The sequence below is a fragment of the Marmota marmota genome, unplaced genomic scaffold (genome assembly GCF_001458135.2).
Source record: "Marmota marmota marmota unplaced genomic scaffold, marMar, whole genome shotgun sequence".
In the NCBI taxonomy this organism is placed as follows: domain Eukaryota; kingdom Metazoa; phylum Chordata; class Mammalia; order Rodentia; family Sciuridae; genus Marmota; species Marmota marmota.
The window spans coordinates 64,610,445-64,632,198 of record NW_025999842.1 but is presented as its reverse complement, the minus strand read 5'-3'; the positions used below and the strand labels follow the sequence as shown (position 1 = coordinate 64,632,198).

The window sequence follows — 21,754 nt, the reverse complement described above, 5'->3', positions numbered from 1 at the left end:
ATATATATATATATATATATACGCTCCTTGATGGGGGTCTGTTCAGCCTCCAAATAATAAAGCATAAAAAAGGTGATCTAGGGCTAGCAGCACTCAGAGCGATTCGCTACTGTGAAGCTGTCCATAGGGTCAGAAGAATTCCTCACTTACCCTCACACAGAGTTGCCTGGCAATGTCCTTGACATTCACAAATTCTCACTCACCCTTAGCCCTTCCTTACCAACACCTGTTCTGTAGCCAGGTGTTAGTCTGCATTCTGTTACTAGTAAAAATGGTCCCTGGTGTTAGTCAGCATTCTGTTACTATTAAAAATCCCTGAGATAAAGCAACTTAAAAAGAAGAAAGGTTTATGATGGCTCACAGTTTGGGAGGTTTCAGTCCATGATCAAATGTCCCCATTGCTTTTGGGCTGGTGACAAGGCAGCCCATCATGGCAGGGAGCGTATGGTGGAATAAAGCTGCTCACCTCATGAAAGCCAAAAAGCAACCGAGCAAGAGCAGAAGAGGTCAAGGTCCCACAATTCCCCTTTGAAGACATGCCTCCCATGACCCAAGGCCTCCCGCTAGGCCCTACCTCTTAAAGTCTCCACCAACTGCCAACAGCACTGTGCTGGGGACAAGCCTTTAACACACAGGCTTTGGGGGAGACATTCCAGACTCAAACCATGGCACTGATTTCACTGCTAATTACACAGACACCGTTCATCCTTTTCAATGAGCAGGAGGAAAGGGGCTTTTGTAATTCCACTTACCCTAGAGCATTCCCCACATCTGGCACACCTCTCCTCCCCACTATCTGCCAGAAACCAGAGGTTTCCAATGACTCCCATTGACCTTAAAACACAGGAATTCAAGAGCCTCCACCTCTGGGCCCTGAGCTGCATTCCAGCACAGTTATTACCCATTCCACACCAGACCTTCCTTACTACTGGCTTTTCCCCTATACGGAGCCCTGCTCTCTCTGATTCTGTGCCTCTGCCCTCACTGTTCTCTCACCTGGGATGGACAGCTTCCCACCAGGAATCCCACCTGCCATTCTGTATTCATGATTCTCATGCTTTCTTCTCCCCAACTGAGCGGGACCCTGCATTCTCTGAGCCCCATCACCCCCGCTCTGGACTTCCAAGTCCCACTTCTCACCTTCCACCCACATGACATAAGCCAGACCAAGAGTGAACTGCGCAGTCCCGGGGCTTGGGGGGCACTAGATCAGCAGTGGTAAATGAAGCCCTCACCCATGATAAGGTCTGTGGTACTGGAGTGATGGTTCTGTGCTCACCTTTTGTTGCTTCTTATTTTTCCTCCTTCCTCACTTTGTTTTGCTTATTTATTTATTGTTCCCTGCATTGTGAAATGAAAGAGCCCCCATTCTCAAAGTTCCAGTTTTGAAGTCAACCTGTTCCAAGAATCCGGATTATTCTTCTTTCCCTTTTTTGGTTCTTTCCAAATAAAGCAACAGTCATTGACTAGCACAGATAAAAACACTAGATCCCAGGAGGAGATGGGATTTTACTAGGACTAGGTCAAGACATCAAAGACTTTCATGAAAGTTTGCAAACGTGTTAAAAACCATGGTAAGATTCATTTCAACTGTGAGAGAGTCTTCCTACGGCTCAAAGTCAGGATCCTTTCTGAGACTCCATGGAACTCCCAAGCCTTTCCTCCATCAGTTCTGGATGCCATGCCTCAATGGCATCCTCCTGACATAGTGGGCCCCCCTCTCTGCCCTCAGAGCTGTTCTCTCCTCTGTCTCCCTACAGTCTGATCAACCATATCCCTGCTTCTCCATTTCATCTTTTTTGCCACCCAGGGAGTGAGTATATAGAACCTCTTCTTTATAAGTGTCTCCACAATATGAAACACTCACAGGTTAAGCAAACACACATTTATAGAGATTCCAAAAGTTCTTACAGTCGCAGTTCCTAGAAGACCTGGAGGACTTGGCTCTCTGCTTACGCTGACCTTGAGTTTGAGGCCTCCTTCTCCCCCACCCTCTGCCCATCCATGCCCCTCTTCCCATGACAATAACAGAACAAATGTGACCCTCTTGCCAAGTGGGTGATCCTTTATCCATTTCTACCTAAGGAACAAATAATGAACAGTAAACTTAAGAAGGTCACATGCAGGACTTGGATTAACCTCACGCAACTGTCCCACAGAACAGGGACATCGCCTTTCTTCTCTAGGAAGCTTTTAAGCTGGTAGAATTTCATCTGTCTGGAATAATTAGATGTGTCTGCTCAGAGCCAGGGAAATAAACGGGCCACTTGCTCAGAGTCTCCCAGTCTGCAGCAGCCACCGTTCTTGGTGACAGTGTTCCTTTGTTTATTTGAATGATCATTCCTCCTAGCCCAAGGAAGTGCCTTCTTCATCACTCATCTGTCATAACATGCGTCACAGCAGTCGAGCACATCCCAACAGAAACACCTTTAAGAGGCTGTGACTCACCCAGGGTGGGATCGCTGGCAGAGGGATGCAGGCGCCGCCGGTTACTGAGGAAACCAGAAGGCATCTGAGATGGAGCAGCTTCCTGACTCTGAAATGTGGATTAAAGGCTCAACTGACTGCCCCACTGAAAGAAGAGAGGAGCTCTGTCCCTAGAAAGTCAGTTTTCTCCTTATGAGCGAATGTGTAGCTGCTACTCTAAAGATGCCAATTGCTCTTCCATGTGAACAATGTATTTACAGAGGCCAAAAGGTTTCTATAGCGTAACAGTTAAGGGCGAACTGACTTTGGGATCAGAAACCCTTGGCTTAACTTTGGTTCCCACACTACAAATTACCTTGTTCCAGTTATTAACTTGTATATGTTTAATAATAATCCAAATCATAAATAAGAATAAAACTGCATCTGCCTCACAGCCTTGTCACAGGGCTGGCATGAGAGGGATTTTGTAAAGTGCTTAGCACAGCTTGCTGCAGAGTCAGAGGTAGATAAATTCTGGCTAGCAGTATGATTAGGATTGTTATGATGGCTACTTAGTCATGTACACGATGCTCATGGGGGTTGGGGGGAGGGAGTCTTCTATCTAGACTCTATTGAGAAATAGTAATGAAATAAGAAACATGAAATGACCACGCTGGCCATAACCAGGTCACTAGTGTCTCAGTCCACATGCTCCACAGCTGGACTCGTTGGGACTAGATTTGTTACATGGTGGCCAGAGAAAGGTGTAGAGAGTAGTCCCAAACATCTTAAGGCACTAATTCTCAAGTTTTAAAACAGTAGACATTCCTAATCAAATGCCACACCTAAGAGACATGCACTAGATCAGACTGTAAAGTCTCAACCACAACAAAGTTTTACCCTTACCCCCCGAGACACCACGGAGGCTCAGCTGATGTAGATGTCTCCTTTGCCAAGGTAAACAAGAAACTCGGCTTTATTTTATTAAAAATACAAATCAACCAACTAAACGTAAAATCAAGGAACATGAACAGCGGAATGGCCTTGACACTGGAGCAGCTCCCTCCCTGTTCCTGATCCAGGGGAGTCAGCTAGTCCCAGAGCCCTGACATACTGTCTGTGGGTCTTGGGAAGAATCACCCACTTTCCACATCATTTCAACAGTTCGACTATGAAGCACGTGGGCAGTTTGAAATGGAGACTGGAAACTGGTTGGCTTCCAAAGAAAATTACCATAAATTGGAAACCTGAATATGGCCATTCATTCTCTGAACTTGGGGTATGAATGGATCTTTAATTAGGGCCAGAGAAAAAGATTGTGCTGTCTCAAATAGGATGGCAAAAAAAGGAAGCCCTTCCTTAGTAGGAACCATGGCCAAGACATGGGCCCCCGGTGGCAGCCCAGCTCCTGGCACATGGTGGGTGATCGACAATGAAGAAGAAATGGATGAGCATAATACTAGGGACAGAAGATTTAGGTCTGAATCTCTGTTCCTCCATTTCCAGACAGCACAAGCCTAGGAAAATCCTCTCCAAATTCCTTATTCCCCCTACAGTAGACTAAAAATAATACACATCTCAACATCACTGTGAGTCTTGCATAAGCTGATTCCAATGAAAATGATTTTCAAGCCACCACAAGAGTTTGTGGAAGAAAGTGAGAAGGGAAATTACCATTCCCTTAGTATCTGCTATTTTCTCAGCAGACAGACACTTTTCATGTTACCCTGTGTGACAGAACACAATGTGGGTTATTATTAAGAATTAATGGGCTGGGGTTGTGGCTTAGTGGTGGAGTGCTTGCCTAGCATGTGTGATCCACTGGTTTCAATTCTCAGCATCACATATAAACAAATTAATTAAATAAAGGTCCATCAACAAATTAATTAAATAAAGGTCCATAAAACAATTCATTAATGACTTTGTTGATTGGATTATTATATGAGAGGATTCGGCTGCTTCCTCCAAAGCCTTCACCACTTCACTGGTGGCTTCTGGACTTGTGCTGCTGGAAACCAGCCTGGGTCTCCCTGGTAGGAAGGAGCAGCATCCTCAAGATGAGCAGCTGGGTATGGGTGCTGCCTGCATGAAGGATACACCTGAACATCAGGAGCAGAGGAACAGCCCAGCTATCTGCCTCGCCAACCAACCCAACTTAGGAATCGTATCACAGTTTAACATAAACTGTGGATTTAGATTAGCTTAGATTTTTGAGGGCATAATGGCACATAATAGATTTTTCCCCTAAATTTCTTGAGCACAATGGCACATAATAATGAACAGGTCAAATTAACTGTTGACAAACTGTTAATTGTTGATGGATAATGAACCTGAAAGTGGACAAGCAAGAAGACATGTCAGGCAGAGAGAGAGCCTCTATGAAGATCTGTTTGGCTTCTTCCTCATCTCATTGTTCCTGCTCTTCCTTTCAACCCATTTTTAGAAGGTGATAAGAGGATACACCAACATCATTAGCCCTGTCTCCCCTCTCCTTCCCCTTCCTGACATCTACCCCTGATGAATGGCACTCCCTTAGTCCATGAATTTAGATTTCTAAACTTATTTAAGAAAGGACAAACAAGTGTGTACCAGCATTGTCATGAGAACTGAACTGGGCAATCAACTGTGAAGCAATGACTCCCATTTTCTAAGACTTTCTGCATATCAGACGCTATGCTAGGCATTTTAAATGTATTTAGGACCCCTTCAAATACAGGTTTTTTTTTTTTTAATCTCTATCCTCTAGATGAGATCCAAAGAAGGTAACTCATTAAAGTTCACAAAGGTACATTAAATAGTAGGCCCAGGGTTAAAATCAAATCTGTCTAACTCCAAATCTGTGTTTTGTTTTGGGGGGGTTGTTTTATTTTGCTTTGTTTGATTTGGTTTGGTTTTGGTTTTGGTACTTGGAATTGAATCCAGAGGCGCTTTAACACTGAGCTGCATTCCCAATCCATTGTTATTTTTCATTTAAGACAGAATCTCACCAAATTACTCAGGGTCTTGCTAAGTTGCTGAGGCTGGCTTTGAACTTGCCATCCTCCTGCCTCAGCCTCCAAACAGCTGGGATTAGAGGTGTGCTCCACCATGCCTGGCTCAAATCTGTGTTCTTAACCAATACTTCACTTCTGTAGCCCACCCACTATCATCTGAATGTCCTCCCAAACTCATGTGTTGAAACTTAATCCCCACTGTGGTGGTATTAAGAGGTAGGCCTTTGGGGAAGTAATTAACTAACGAGGGCTTCATCTACCTTCATAAGTGGATGAGTGCTTCATTAAAGGAATAGAGGAGACCAATTTAGACTCTTGTACATCTGATTTCCATGAAGATTTCCTTGTAAATCTAATTTCCATGAAGGCCTAGACTGGACAAGGTTTGATAGACACTCCAACTCTGGCCACTTTGGGGGAAGTAGAAGAATAAATGATGGGCTTACGGGATCTGAGAGGCCCCATTTAAATCTGGATCCTGATTCCTACTGGTTGCATCACTTGGGTTTTTAGTTACAAACCTGTCTTTAAAGGGTCTATTGAAAAGGAGCCTATATGGATCAAATGGGAGGGCCGAAGGTCCTGGCTTGCAAACAGTAAGGTTGCAAGGCAGGTTCTGCTTAGGAAGCCAGGCTGACCTCACTGAGCGCTCACCTCCACATGGCCACCATGTGCATCCCAGACTCTTCCCTACCTAGTATCACTCCTCCCAGCCAGCATCTCAGGGGGACAGACACATAGTCCTCAGGCTCAACCTTTAACCTGCTGCCTTGCTGCCAGGAAGTTGGGAGAGAGAAAATCTGCCTGGAGGCTCCCCTCCTCCCATTGCAGAGTTTGAGGGAGCACTGTGCTCCACATACTAGTGAATATGCACCCCATCTCCACCCTTCCTTCCCCTTCCTGCTGCCCACCACTGACTCTTATGTCTCACTCTTAGTCTGCACAGCCCCTGCAGACAGCCCAGCCCTCCCTGGCCTCTGAGCAGCACCAGCTGGCTGGCAGAGCTTCCCCCTCTTTGCTACAGTGGCCACTTGCTTCCCTGTGACCACAGGCTGTAAGCCTTCACAAAGTCCCTGAACTGTTCTAAATCACTAGTCAACAACAACAACAAAATGTTACTAGCAAAAATTTAATAATGGAAAGGAAGCAAATCCATGCAAGAAATATTCTTGGAATTTACTTCAGAAGCCATAAGAATAGCAGAGAATGCATGACATTGGACATGGAACCATGTGGATTTAATCCAATCTGTAAAATAAACTAGTGTGTCCTTGTACATGTCAGGTCACCTTCCCCGGCCTGTTTCTTCACTTAAGAAATGGAGCAAATAATGTTTGTTGAGCAACCTGTGACACAAGACAAGGTATAAAAAGTCAAAGGCTGCCATGGAAGGAGCCTCACAAACATACTCTGGCTTTGAGTGTTAGAGTCTGTAAACAAGTCAAAATAACACCTGGCATTTTGCCAGGGGAATGTTAGAGTTCGTAAACAAGTCTGGATGGTACCTGGCAAAATGCCAGAGGGAATGGTTTAAGAAGTAACAAAAGGGAGCCATTAAGTGTGGAGATTCCTTATTGGTTGACTGATGTATCTAGTTTATGCTAATTAGATAAGCTGTGTGGAATGTATAAATACTGCTCCTGTCCTGCAATAAAGGGCTCCCACTCCTGCTGTATCAATGTACACAAGTTGTTCGTCACCCCCCGGTTATTTTGCTGCAGCCGGACTGCAGCATTTGAGAAGATGGAGGGCTGGGAGTGCCAGGTAAGAACAGCCACATAGAAGGCATCTATGCTCCCCTCGCTGCTCAGCCCAAAGGCAGATGGAATTTAGGCTTCTTGGCCGCAGACCCCAGCATGCCTGGTGAACCTGTCCCTCCTCCAAACAACCTGCAGGCCTGTGCAGAACCCCTCTCCTTTCAACCACACTTGCTGTCTCCACGCAGCTGTCCAAAGTTCATCTCATGCTTTTAAAGTTCTCTCCTGTTGGGATGCCTTTTCCTTTTGCTCTAGATGCAACTGTTTCACACCAGGTCCCACTGTGAATAGTTACTATAGCTAACACTCCCTAAGATAACTTGCCCTCTGTCCCACAGGATGATTTATACATCCTCACCGGTCACACACACACACGGAGGGGTTGTCTTGCAATGAGAGAGAATTCCTGTTCTCCCCACTTCGCCAGACTGGAGCAGAGTGACCATGTTTACAGAAGGAAACGGGCACAGAAATAAGCTTTTCAACATGCTAAGCACCATGGCTGGTTTCTTTTGGAAGCTGGAAAGTAATCTAATAAAAACGTGTGACAGCTCAAATTGGACATGGAAAAGCTATGGGGAAAACAAGGTAGCTGTTCCTAAACACATACTGCAACAAAGTAAAATACTGTTTCTCCTTTCCTTTTAAGATACTTCAGGCTACTTTTTAATCTTTTAATCTCAGAAGACCTAACTTTTAGGGTAAAATAATAATTTACAGACCCATCAATATGCTTAATCCTAAAAAATGCTTCTATTTTCTAAAGTCAAAGGTATAAAAATGTCTGTGACACTTTGGTGGAGATCAAATAACTTGCTAAAAGTGTGTCAGAAAGGAAATACAAAGAAAACAAAGGGTCTATAATTGTTACTTAGTATTTGCTGCCACCCAAGTGACTTTTTGAAAAACAATATCTAATAGAATTTATGGACTATTCATAGGCTTCTAGGTAAATAATCACCTATCTCTGATGCTAATATATATAGCTATGAAAAAAAAAATCACTCATTGAATAATAATTTCTATAAATCCTCTTCAGAGAAGCTCAATTCTAAAACTTTGCTTTTGACATAGGATCACGGGCTTTCATAGTTGAATGAAGCCTTGCTTCATCCCTCATTTTACATCTGATGGGTGAACTTGACCTGGCAATGTGGAGTGACTTGTTCAAGAGTGGTATGGGGAGCAAGAGTGGCTGGGGAGCAGTGGAAGCCACCAACCTTTCCTGATGTCCTTCCACTGCCCCACCTGGATACAAGAAGAATTAATTTATCACCCAACTTGCTACAGAGAAGGTGAAATGCATAAAAGGGCACCATACCAGGCCAAATGGAGCTCACCTAATTTGAACAGACAAGTCACAAAATATTTGGCTGGGAGAGAGTCACTTCAGGTGGTAACAGATTTTTTCTTTTCTAATTTGTTTCAGAGCAAATAAAAAGTGCATTGGTTGACTCTTTCTCTCAGTCCAGTCAGAGCACTTGCTTTTCATTGTCAGACATACGTTTGTTAAATGTTCTTGCCATCCCCATTTTTGTTGTTTCTAAGAAACTCAACAATCAATATTTTTAAACGTTTTGAACCTAAAGTCATGATTATAATTATAACCTCAACCTATGAACAGGTTGCATTCAAAAGTTCATGTGGAAGATATTTAGCTGATCATGAACTAAAATTCTGTCACTTTCCTCCTAATTCCAAGATATTTAGTTAAACAGCTTATACAAGATAAATACAGTCTTCATGGTCAGGATAAATCTGATCTTAAATCCCTGTTCCCCCAGGTCCTAATATGTCCCCTCTGTAGGACATCTAACATCTGTGAACTTTTAGATCTGGTGTTCAGTGCCTCCCACGGTACAGAGACACACTATCTCTCCGGCTTCACCTTCCATCACTTTTCCTACCTGCTGTGTGACTGCTGGCTCTTCCACCAAAGGCACTGAGCTTCCCACAAGCACTTCTCTTCTCCCCTTCTCCTACAGGAATCCCCACCCATCACGGCACCTGACTGCCAACTTGGGCTGCAGGTCTCCCTCCTGCTTACAGCATTTCTGACACTCGGATGCAATTTCTCCAAGCATTTATGTTTGGTTTGCACTCTAGTTGTTCATTTACTAAAAATAATCTTGAAGACAGGGCCTTTGGCTCCCTCACCTTGTATGTCTTTTTTGGAGTTCACACAGTGTCTTTGATGGTATGGGTGCTCACTAAATATTGGTTGAATTTCACTGTATCATAAGTTCAGATTCCCGATTTAGACTGTAACTGGTAAATGCCCTATCACCAATATGTTTGCCCCAGTTAGAAAGTTGAGATAAATAAGAAATACTAACCAAAGGAATAATAACTTTTCAGAAGTTTCTTTCAAATTTTAATTCTTCACAGTCACATGATATTTTAATCCAGTGCTGCTATAACAAAATACTTGAGATTGAGTCATTTTAAAAAAAATATTTAGTACAGTTCTGGGGCCTGGGAAGTCTAAGTTTAAAGGAACTCATATCTGATGAGGTCTTGCTTGCTACTTCATCCCAGAACAGAAGAGTATGAGGATATGAAGCATAAAAAAACTTAAGCACACAAACTCAGGCACTTGTATATTGGACCTGAATCTACTCAGGCGGGCTTCACCTTCATGACTGACTCATCTGTTCAAGGTCTTGCCTGTCAACACTACTGCATTGGGGACTGAGTTTGTAAGAACTTGGAGGTGCACATTCACACCAAAGCACCTGATATACAGAGAAGGGGGTGGTGGCTCTCTTTCACAGGAGGATAGAGGAATGCAAGAAAGGCAGATTCTGTGGTCTATCCTGACCTGGGACCCCCGATCACCAAATTCCATTCTCACTACAAAATGGGTTTCCCAGATGTTGCTAGCCATCCATGGGCTCTGTGTGTGAGCTATGCGCATTGGAGTTACATGAGGGGCAGGTCTGTCATTGCACTCTGATTGGGCTGTGCAACGCAAATGTGCCTCTCCTCTCACTCTGCCTGTGATCACTGCACCTGAGATGGGTGTGACTTGCCAAGATGTCAGTCAGTCTGCTGACATCACCACACAAGACTCTACCTTTGAAACATTATCCCCTACCTTATTTGGTGAAGAATATTCTATTGAATCTCCTTTGTGGGTCTCCCCTATAAAAATAAAGAGGTTCTAGGTGCGCACTCTTTCCCAGCTGACCCTTAAGGTCACAGAGCTGTACTACCCTTGACATGAAAACACGTGACAAAAACAATTTAGAAGAGGAAAAGCTTATTTTGGCTCATGGTCAGCAGGCTCCATGGCTCTGGGCCTAAGGTAAGGCAAAACATCATTGCCAAAGAACATGGCAGAGGACAGAGGATCAGCTCAAAATGGATAAGAAGCAAAGAATAAGAGAGGAGCCAGGGACAAGTTATAGAGTCCCCAAGAGCACAACCCCAGTGACCTACTACCTCCTCCAGCTATGCCCCACCTGTCTGAAGTTACCACCCAGTAATCCAGTCAAATCATTAATCCATCAGATGGACTCATCCACTGATTAGGTTACACCTCTCCTAATTTCATCGTTTCACCTCTGAACACCCCTGCATACCCCACAGGTGTTTGTAGAATGAGTGAGGCAGCTCTCTGGCCCAGGCTTATGACAAAGTAGACACTGGTCAGAAGAGAAGGACAAACATCCCAACCAAATCTAAAAGATCCCCTGGGTGAGCTCTTTGGGGATACTTAGAATTGGCTCTGTGTGACCTTCTAGCTGACCATGGTGAACTTGCATCCCAGTCATTTAGCTACTGGTACTCAGCCTCTTATCCTGACATAGATGAAGCCATGACACAGGTAATAAAATAACAGCTTGCAGAGAAACAGTGCAGGTTGAGGTTAGAGGGAGCCCAGAGCTCAAAAACATTCAAGTGGCTCTTTTTCCCCCACCATGTCCCTCTCCCAAGCCAGGGTTAGCAGCTAAGGTCTCAGAGGCACAGCTGTGCTGTTCTCTTCTATCACAGTAGTGAATTGCCCTAACTGACCTTGAAAACCAAGCTTCATGTGTAAGAGTGCTTCCCAGCCTTTCAAGGGGAGGCCCCCTTCAAAGCTCAGCCATTTTATCCCACACAAGGAGATAAACTTGAGGGCCATCAAAATCTTCTCTAAGGTCAGCCCAGCTTGCAGAAAGAGTATTAGCCAACTTTCTGAAGAACACTCAGAATTCATTAGTATGAAGTAATTGTGGGAGGGCTGAAGGCAATTGCCACCAGAAGAACTGGTTTAAACTCACCTATTCCTACTCAAACGGTGTATTTTCTTCACAAGACACTGACCACCAAGGACATTTCTAGCACAAGACTCAGCAACAATTTCCAAAGGGTCAATTGGGCTGGAACCAGCAGGATCCAAAGAAATCCCTCTTTCTAAGTGTTGTGTTAGGGATATTTGAACCCCGACCTGCTGGAAAGGGGCCAAGGCTGTAGAGGAGGAGACTTTATAAGAACTTCTAGGGAAACATAAACCAGGGTGAACTTTTCATTTGAGAACTTACTACTTTTAAGCGCTATTTATTTTTTTACTCATGCATCCATGCACCCTATTGTTCATGGATTTCATAACATTCCATGTCCTGGACAGTACTAGGTGACAGTGACACAGAGATGATATGAACAGCCTTTGCCCTTGGCCCTTGTGATGCTCTCAATACATCAAGGGACATGGAGGCACAAACATTGGAGAAAATGAGGAAACTATGTAGCCACATCAGAGGAGCACCCAGGAGGGAGTCCCTGACGGGGGACCCATTGAGACAGGTGACCCAAAGCTGGGGTCATAAGCACAGGACACAGGAATCCACCAGGAGAGGAGGATGAGGAAATATTCATATGGACTGACACAGATTAAAGCACTTCTTGAAGCTCTGATGTCTTTATCTAGTAAGACAGAAGAAGGCATGGATGTGACATTCTTGATGTCATCCCTACTGGCGCTCCTGAGAGGATTAGGGAGCAAATGGCAAGAACAACAGCTGACACTTGCATAGCACTCAAGGAGCTCACCCTCTGGTGGGCCATTTCCCAGCCATGGTGGGTGGATTTAAGGAGATTCCTTCCTGCTGAGACTCATTCTTCCAGGAGCCTGGAGTATGCCTTTAGCATCCAAGGGCCAGAATTAAAAAGAAGCCCACAGCCAAGGAATAAAGCAAAGTTTAGCAGTGGAAGTGGTTTGGTGAATCACCGACCACAGGCCATGAAGATGAAGCAGCAGCCAAGGACACCGGCTTGAGATGAACTTGTTGAAGGCAAGTCCATCTCCCGTCTCAGTTAGCAAAGTGCTTTCAACTGCTGGACTCAAGTCTTTGGGCTCCATTTCCTCATTCAGCACTTCAGACTTCACTTCCATCTGTTATCTGTTTCCACAGCAAGTGGTATGAGTATTCAGATTTCCTTCTTTCTTTTTAAATACATATTTCTACTGCTGAGGGACTAAGACTAAATCTCTTGCTTAAGTCACACATTGGTTAGTGGCACAGCAGGGTCTAAGATCATGGACCATTTTAGACTCTTCCATAAGCCACCCAAACATGCCTTCTCTGAATTTTCTAATTGACCAAGAACTTGAAGATGGAAGGCGTATAAAGCCAAATTACATTCACAAGTCAGGTTTTCTCTTTGTGTGGTTTTTTTTTTTTTTTTGGGGGGGGGGATGTCGAATGAGATTGTTAAGCAAGGATCTGGTCTGCAAATGTTTAAAGAGCATGAGTGAGCATTTGTTTTACTCTTTAGGACCAAGAAATTTATTTCAAAGCCTTCTGCAAGAGATAAATTTTTTTTGAAGTTCTTGATTCTTGCTGGAAAAAAAATCATGAACAGTTTTGCATTTTACTCCATAATATAGCTGGATTTGTTTTAACAGAAACAAGGACACTAGCTTGAAATAAGTTTCTCCTCTGCAAGTTTTGACTCAAATGGATTCTTCTAGGCAATGTCCCAGCTCACCCTGTGCTTTCCCGCACTCTTGTCACTCAGCAGAGAACCAAAAGGTGCATGCAGGTGAGATTCAGAGACTTACACACCTTGTCCATCTCTGTCCCCACATCTTACAGGCCTTCACTGAATCTCAAAGAACAAAGCTATGAAGTCACATCCAAATTTGATAATGAATATTAAGAAGATGACAATGAAAAATAATGATTTTTACATTTGTATGTGCCCAAAAGAAACCAACACAGCTCCTTCATCCCAATCAACTAGTATACTGTGGATCTGCAAATTAACACTCTATGACTAGAAATTTACTTTAAATATGAAACATGATCCCATCACTTACTAATCACTGAGCAAGTCTATTGTCAACTGCTTTGGGAAAGCATGCTTCCTTTGATAGCTATTGGCAACCAAGTATATTGATACAGTTGTGTTTAAGTATTTCCTTCTATGGAACTTCTTAATGTAGTAATATATGCATCTGCTCAATTTTTGGAATTTTCATATATGCCCAAATTGGGATGTCTGGTTCTCTTAATGCTCATGTCAGTGACAGTTATAACTAACTGGAATTTCTAATTTCCTTTTATTTTCTCTTCTCTCTCACCGCCCCCCACCCCAGTCCCCCACCAGTGCTGAGAATCAAGCCCAAGGCTAAGCAAGCATTGTGGCACAGTGTTCCCACCCACTGGCCCAGAAATTCTAATTTTCTAAACCTGCAGAGCTGAGATCAAGATGGAGAGCAGCAGTTAATGGAAACTTCTGTTATCTATGAAAGGCTTTATTTGCCTAGATTTCCATTATTTTTTAACCCTCAGGCAGTTTATTTTGTTATAAATGCTCATTTGCACAAGGTCTTTATTTTTTCCCTTAGAATATGTTAACTGGGGAAAAAAAAGAGTATGTAACAGAATACAAACCCTTGTCATATAAACAAATATTGAGAGATGATTTAAGAACCCTGTATAGAATTTTATGTTCATGAGCTCCTTTTCTGGGAAGTTGCTTATCTTTGAGAATTAAAACTGGTTCAATTGAACAATGTAATATGTCATATAATATCAACTAATATTGACTGCAGCCACTGTATCTGTACTGACACAAGCTTAGTTCATTTCTAGGGGGTACTTTCCACTAAGTACTGTGAAAGCCTAGAATCTTGAAAGGCTGGAAACATGGGCATTAATCATTCATCAAACACTGGAATGCTGGGCACACCTTCTACTGCATGAGCAGCCCCAGCAAAAGTAAAGATTTTCAATTTGGTTATGTTTTTTTGTTTTATCTAAATTTTATAACAACAATCTTTCTGAGGATAACAAAACTACACAATTGCTCTCCCAAGGCGTGCACAACCAGGTAGCTGAAGATTAAACTAAACAACCTTTTCTCACTTGTTTTTCATGGAAGACAAATGCTCTACCACTTCCACTGCCAGGCCTCTACACTCAGACATTTCCTCACCCCCGGAAAAATCTGGCTAGTCACCATTGCTTCCTCCACCTCATTCTTTGACTGAAGTGCCCTCTAGTGTTCACCTTGCTTTTAGCAAATTCACGGGCATCTGATTCAAATGCCTCAACGGAAGTTTTATCATATTACTCTCAGGCAACATCTACAGATAAATTAAAATTATAGGACTTCACAAAAAGTGATAATAATACAGCTGAATATACCTTATCTTTCTAAAAAATATGTATTTTTAATGTGGTGTTGAGGATTGAACCAGTGCCTCAACACATGCTAGGCGCACTCTACACTGAGCTACAACCACAGCCCCAAGAATATCCCTTATCTTAAACGCTTGGTAACAGAAGCATTTCAGATTTGAGGTTTGTTTCAATTTCTTATACAAAATGAAATCTTGGGGCTGGTACCCAAATCTAAACCAAAATTTCATGTATGTTTGTTTCATATACACTTATATGCATGGCCTAAGGATAATTTTATTAAATATTTTTAATTTTATAGTGGTGAAACCCATCACTGGAGGCCAGGTGTGGAATTCTCCATTTGTGGCATCAGATCAGTGCTCAGGCACTCCTCCTGCTGACCATACAATGCTGAATAAGTAACTTCTTCCAGTTGAGGACATTTTCTTATCTGAAAGACCAAGACATCATGATCTGAAGAAATTAAGTGACTTGTCAAGATGATATCAGTTCATTTTACCACCTTGATCTTCTGCTACTCATAACAAAAAGAACTGCAGTTTACTTCATGGAATCATGAGCTAGGCACTACACTTAGACGACTGCATGTATTATTTTAATTGAGCCTCACAACACTATTTCAAGGTAGACTGTCCTTCCACCTACTTTAGAGATAGGGAAATAAAATATCTGGGAGAGAGGTTGAGGAAACATAGGTACCCATGTCACACACAAACACAGATTTGGACACAAGGCTGAATCTGGAACCCATGCTTCAAATCATTACTGATCTTGCTGCCTTGATGGTAACGGAGTATGGAGATATACAGGTAAAGCTGTATGGATATACTGTACCTAGGTATATATCAAAAATCAATATGCAAGATATAACATTATTTTTACAGGTTTTCAAACTGTAACTAAATTGCATTTCAACTGCACAGTGGACAGGGGGAACAGGAGCAGGACACCCATTGTTTCTTCTTTCTTCTTACCTTCTATACCACAGAAATCACAAAAGCTAAATGCTACATTTCCCAGACTCCTTTGCAACCTAACTCCTGGAGGTGCTTTAGATTTTGTCAGTGAAATGAGGCAGAACTGGAGCAGAGACCAGGCATCTGTTGCTTTTGCTGCCACACTGGTTGTGAAGACATGTGGTTTCCTTGATGTACCATTAACAGAGGTCCTGGGCTGTGGTCACCGGAAGGGCTGAGGGCAGGGCCTATGGCATCCATTCTTAGAGTACAGACTTTTATAAGCACAGTGCGTTTCCACAGCCAGCAATGTCACTGTGGCTATTGTAGTAATTTAAGGACTATGGTGGTTTCCTAGCCTAACTTGATGGGCTAGTTGTGATAGAGTGATATGGCACCTCCCCTAGTGACTCATGCAGGTTTGGATAGTTTCCTGGGGCAAAGCAAGAAGATATTGAAGTCCAGGCCCTACCAAAAGCAGGGACCGTGATAAATTCCCTGCCCTTTGGGGAGTGATCCTGAAGGACTGGACCCTCAGAGGAAGGGTGACCTGGAGGAAAACCAGTCTTCAGACCCACTGCAGTCCAGCCTCAAGGCTTCTGCATGGCCCAAAATATCTTAACTCCTGAAATGGAAATAAGCAATTCGGGACTTGTCGCTTCCAAGTGTGATACAAGCAAATTGGAGTGATTCTGGAGGAAGGAAATACCATAAATTTCAAATGTTTTGAATGGCAACTTTTAAAACAGCATATCCCACATGTTGACTATGATAATCAGGCAGATATGACAAAGAGAATGGGAAACAGCAGAACCTACAATAGAAACAGAAAATAATCCAAAGTTATAGATCAGAATTTTAATAGAAGTCTAGTGCGTGTCACAATTTTAATTTAAAACTTTTCAGTAACAACATTAAAAAGGTAAAAATAATTTTTAAATGTTTTCCTTTAACTCAATGTATTTCAATTGATATTTTTACTTAATCCTGATGATTTCAACACATACTCACCACAGGCCACATCTCCACTTCTTTGCCTCTCACAGCCCAAGCCATCCTCCTCCCACCAAGGGCTGCCAACAAATGATGAATCAAGCATTTGTGAAAAAAATAGGCATTGCTTATAGTGCACTTGGATTCAGCCATGGAACACTAATGACAGGGACACTACATGTTATAACCAGGAAGATGCATCTTTTAGAGACCAAAACAATGGTAATAAAGAATAAGAAAAAAATAAGGGAAAAGGTAGAGTTCAAATAGTCCTTGGTAAGAACGTTCTATAAGCTAAAATCACAAAAGGCAAGCATATTCCTTTGAGATAAGGATTACAGATATAAAGAGATATGAAATATTATGACTGTAACAAAAATGGATAGCATCCTTTGAAAGGAGCAATTTTTTAATAATGTGGGAGAAAAAAAAGAAAATGTCTTATGGATGAAAAAATCAGAAAACAAGGAAAATAAAAGTTACTATCAGTTTTTTTTCAAGGTGAAATTCAATATTTGGCACATGTCTTACAAAGCAAAATACTCTCATGAGAAATGCATGTTGTTGGCTTCTCATTTTATGTTCAAACACTTTTTTAGATAAATAAATATTAATTCACTCTATTTTTAATTCTCATTCAGTAGTGCTGAGTCAGAGGCTTCAATGCTGTTAATCATTGTTACTGGTGTTGCTTGTTTGTTAGTTTGTTGGGGAGGATGGACCTTAGACAAACGCTTTGCAAAAGGAGATCTGAAATACACCACAGTGAATCTGTGCAACCACAAGACTGGGATCCTAATTAGAGTAAGATGTACTCCATGTTTGTATAAATATGCCAAACCACACTCTATTGTCATGCATAACTAAAAAGAACAAATGAAGTAATATAAATAAATAAGAAGAAGATTTTAAGTTTGTTTCTAGTGGGAACATTTCCTGTCCACTGTTGATAGGTCATGAAATATTCTCCAGCCAGAGCTGAACAGTGACTTTATGCCGTTTCTAGGCAGAGAAACACTCACATGGCAGTAAACATCAAGGCATCCTGGGAGGTGGCTCCAGTAATAAGTATTTCCTTGCTCTTTTGTACCCTTAAAGGTTCAATTCTCCTGACTTTTTATGTTTTCCTGGTGTCATTCTATATGTAAAATCCAAATTTTATGATTTTTTTTCAAAGACAAAATGTTACTATACTTCACACAGTCTAAGTCTGATCTTTAGAAATATTTACATCTATTTAAAATTTATTCATTAAACTTCTTAGTCATAAAATCTCATAATACCTGTGTTAGAGCCTATGGTTAATGTGTGCTTCCAATGCCTGAAAGAAACTGTATGTTTTATTAAAATACTTATCATAATTATAATACATCTAGGATAACATGGACTAGTTTTATAAAATCTAGAAAATCCTGGAAGTGAAAGTGAACTGTAGTTCCAGCATTCATTTTGTCTAAAGCTAAAGTGTTTTTACTGAAAAAAAATAGATTTTTCCCCTATGCAAACCTGAAGATAGTGCCACATGGAAATATGATTTTCAGAATTTACAGGTTGGTAAGGTGACTCATGGCAGAAGTCATATCATTCATCTATATCTGTAGCCTGGGAATATGCCTCATAAATTGAAAAAATGTCTACATATCTCTAACATACTCCCAAAGAAAAGGAATTTTAAATTCAAAAAGGAGTGTTGTCTTAACTTTAAGAGGCCTCTCTCTGGTCCATACATGAATTTGATTTTTATAAAAGGGAAGGAAAGATAAGTCACTTTAAATTCAAAAAGGAGTGTTGTCTTAAGTATCTCAATGAATTTGATTTTTATAAAAAGAAAGGAAAGATGAGACTAGTAGCAGTTGAATAAAACAAAAACAATAAATTTGTAGAATAAAATAGACACTAGTATTGCTGTGTGTATGTACGTGGCTGTATAACCAATGTGATTCTGCAACCTGTGCACTTGGAAAAATGAGAAATTTTACCCCATGTGATTCAAATGTATGATATGTCAAGATCATTGTGTTGTCATGAGCAACTAATAAAAATAAAATAAAATAAGCTCCAAACACAACCAAAAATTACTTTGCAGATACACTGTGTATATATTTTTTAATTAATTGATTTTATTTTTTAAAATATATGACAGCAGAATGCATTACAATTCTTATTACACATATATACCACAATTTTTCATATCTCTGTTTGTATATAAAGTATGTTGACACCCAATTCGTGTCTTCACTGTGTATATTTTTGTAACTTATATTCACTGTACAAAATGGAAGCTTTAACTCAGAGATTGTTTAAATGGTGGTTTTAAGATTTTATAGATTTTTCTTCCCTGCCAATAAAATGTTCTCTCTCAGGGAAAAAAAAAAAAAAAAAAACAATGAATTTGTCGTATCTATGACTGCACCTATGATAAAGAAGGGAAAAAAATTAAACCTCCCCACCTCCAAGAGACCATGACTGGCAGCCAAGTAGACTATAAAACTCAGCAGAGGTGACAAACCAGCACAGCCTTCTGGCTCCCTTCTCAGATGGCCTTGAGAAACAAGTAAGCAGCAAGCACAGCAACAGACTCCTGGATAGCCACCCTGATGACATGAGGACAAAGGAATGTTATTTCTAAACCTTTGAAGAAAAGAATTTTATATCCATGCAAATTTTCATTTAAATGGGAAGGGGTTGGTATTCATTTTCCATCGCAGTCATGACAAATTACCCCAAACCTAGCTGCTTAAATCAACACATTTATTATCTTACAATTCATTAGATCAGAAATCTGAGTTGGCTCAACTGATGTCTCCACTTTGGATTTCAAAAGGTCAAAATCAAGATGTTCAACAGCTGAACTCTTATGCAGAAGCTTTGAAAAAAGATGTGCTTCCATGGGCATTCAGATTGTTGGCAGAATCCACTCCTTTGCTGGCTGTGAGCAGGACACTCCTTAACTTTAAGAGGCCTCTCTCTGGTCCACACATCTCCTGAAATAGCATATCTAATCCTTCTCTTGCTTAGAGTCAAACTTTTCCTTCTGCTTTATCCTTCTTGCCTCCAGCCTGAGAAAGTCCTCTGATTTTAAAGGCTCATCTGATGACACTGGGCCCACTCAGGTAACCTGGAAAGATCTTTTTATTTGGGCTTCAACTGGTTTATAATTGTAACTACAAAACCCTTTCAGAGCAGTGTCTAGATTAGTGTTTGAATAAACAAGGGACAGGAACTTGAGAAGACAGCTTTAGAATTTGTCTGCAAAATGTGCTAAGAATATTTTGAACATAGAAAACCTAAAGAATATTTGCCCCTTAAAGATCCAAGTTGGGGAGGATCCAACATGGCAGCGGGCGCGGAGAGATCAAGTCTCTGACCTCTTCAGCTGCGCGGGCATAGGGAGTCGTAAACCGTCTAAATGCTGTTTGCTCAGGATCACTAGGCAATGCTGAGCTGACGTGGATCTGGGGCGAACAGTCTGGGCCTCTCAGAACACACACCGAGCCCGGATCAGCTGAATTCAAGCTCCCGTTCGCCTGCGTCTCGCAGACAAACTGCTGTGACTCAGCACTAAACGATCCTGCTGAAACAACTGGTCGGCCCTTCTGAACCTGCGGAGGTTAAAACCAACCGAGGCTTCATAGGCAGTGGCCACAGGATTGAGACGGGGCTTGGGAAAGCCAGTCAGGACCCACCAGTTGCATTGGTCACCCGGCAAAGGGAACGAACTGTCGCCATTTGCATGGGATACCACTATGGCAGAGAACTGACGTCACCAGAATGCGGCAGAGGAGATAACTTCATTGAAACTGGCGGCAACAGGTGTGTAACCCCCTAGCCCTCCCTCTCCACACAGCGGGGAAACCTTAAGGGCCCCCCCCAGCTCTCCTGTGAGCGTGATAGTCAGACCGAGGGAATCAGGAGTGGCGCAGGACCCGTGGTGCGGAACCCCCAGCTACTGCTCCCACCAGTGCTGACAACTGAGGTCTCTTGCACCAGCTACCAGGGGCGTGGCTACGGGAGGGCAAGCAAAATACGCTGAGGGTTCTCAGCTCCAAGCTCCACAAACTTAGGTCTGAGGGAATGGCAAACAGGGAGAGTGTGCCCAGTTGTTCAAGAAAATAGGGCTCCCAGGAGCAGCAGACCTGGCGTGTAGCCAGTATTGTGGTGAGCGTCACCGGTGAACGGGTCCAGGCTTGAGGAAAAGTGGGGAAGTGACTAGACACAAGAAAAGGCCCTAGGCACTCAGGATTGGAGACCCGCCCAGTCTGGGAGGAGGCGCTGCTGCACAGTGATTGGTTCCCGCATATTGAGAGGAGAAGCTTGGCCCGGTGGGCACAGCTCCACCTACTGGAAGAGAAGTTAATCAAACTCTTAAGACTGCATTTATTAATTTTTTTTTAATTTGGGGTTTTTTTTCATTTTCATTTTTTTATTTTTTAAATTTTTTAAAATTTTTTAAAATATTTTTTTTAATTTTTTAATTTTTTATTTTTATTTTTTTGATTGTACTTTAAATTTTTCTTCTTTTTTCTTTCCTATTTTTTTTCTCTGTCATTTCATTTCTTTTCAATTTCCTTATTCCCCCTTCCTTGAATTCTACCTGCTTACTCTCATTCTCTTTAGTAACTTCTTCCCTTCCCTTCAAATACATTTCATCCCAAGCATCAAATAAATTTATAGGAGTAAACAGTAACTCAGCAGTCAAACAGAACAAGAAGTAACATGAGCAGCATGAAAAAGCAAGGAAGAAAAGGAGTACAAACAATGAAGGACAGCCTAAATATTCCGGAGGACCTAGAGGCATCAGAAAAATGATCAAATAAAGAACTCAAGGAATACCTTAGACAGATGGAATAGAATCTTAAAGAGGATATGAGACAGCAAATTCAAACAGGGAAAGAACACATTGAAAATGAATTACATAAACAGATAAAAGAAGCAAATAAGCATCTTTATCAGGAGATAGAGATTATTAAAAAATCAAACAATAATTCTAGAAATGAAGGAAACTATAAACCAAA

The 21,754-nt window shown here is 41.8% G+C and overlaps 1 long non-coding RNA gene across 1 annotated transcript; it reads right to left on the bottom strand.

Moving 5' to 3' along the window:
* Positions 1-15,573: 15,573 nt before the first annotated feature.
* Positions 15,574-16,845, bottom strand: LOC107156168. The gene is made up of 2 exons (XR_007346223.1): positions 16,758-16,845; positions 15,574-16,371 (listed from the first exon to the last, which is right to left on the bottom strand). It is a non-coding gene; the product is annotated as an uncharacterized LOC107156168 (long non-coding RNA).
* Between the last annotated feature and the right edge of the window lie 4,909 nt (positions 16,846-21,754).